Source organism: Monopterus albus, unplaced genomic scaffold, assembly GCF_001952655.1.
Source record: "Monopterus albus unplaced genomic scaffold, M_albus_1.0 scaffold223.1, whole genome shotgun sequence".
Classification (NCBI taxonomy): Eukaryota; Metazoa; Chordata; class Actinopteri; order Synbranchiformes; family Synbranchidae; genus Monopterus; species Monopterus albus.
Genome location: NW_018128103.1, coordinates 1,147,759 through 1,148,319, shown reverse-complemented (window position 1 = coordinate 1,148,319; position 561 = coordinate 1,147,759). Strand labels below are relative to the sequence as shown.

Genomic DNA, 561 nt, shown 5'->3' with positions numbered 1-561 from the left:
CCACGACCCATTTTCAATGCCCTGACTGAGGGAAGGAGGTTCTCACCCAAGATTTGACGGTACATGGCCCCATCCATGCTCCCTTTGATGCGGTGCAAAATTGTCCTGTCCCCTTGGCAGAAAAACAACCCCAAAGCATAACGTTTCCACCTCCATATTTGACGGTGGGGACGGTGTTTTTGGAGTCATAGGCAGCATTCCTCCTCCTCCAAACACGGCGAGTTGAGTTGATGCCAAAGAGCTCGATTTTGGTCTCATCTGACCATAACATTTTCAACCAGTCTTCCTCTGAATCAGTCAGATGTTCAGTGGCAAAATTCAAATGGGCCTGTAGATGTGCTTTCTTGAGCAGGGGGACCTTGCGGGCACAGCAGGATTTCAGTCCTTCACGGCGTAGTGTGTTACCAACTGTTTTTTGGGTGACTATGGTCACAGCTGCCTTGAGATCATTGACAAGTTCCTCCCGAGTAGTTCTGGGCTGATTCCTCACCGTTCTCATTATCATTGAAACTCCACGAGGTGAGATCTTGCATGGAGCTCCAGACCGAGGGAGATTGGCAG

The 561-nt window shown here is 49.7% G+C and overlaps 1 protein-coding gene across 1 annotated transcript in view; it reads left to right on the top strand.

Annotated features, from left to right (window-relative positions):
• LOC109971395 (uncharacterized) overlaps positions 1-561 on the top strand; it is a 56,497-nt gene that overhangs the window by 35,432 nt on the left and 20,504 nt on the right. The gene's annotated exons all lie outside the window — the stretch shown is intronic.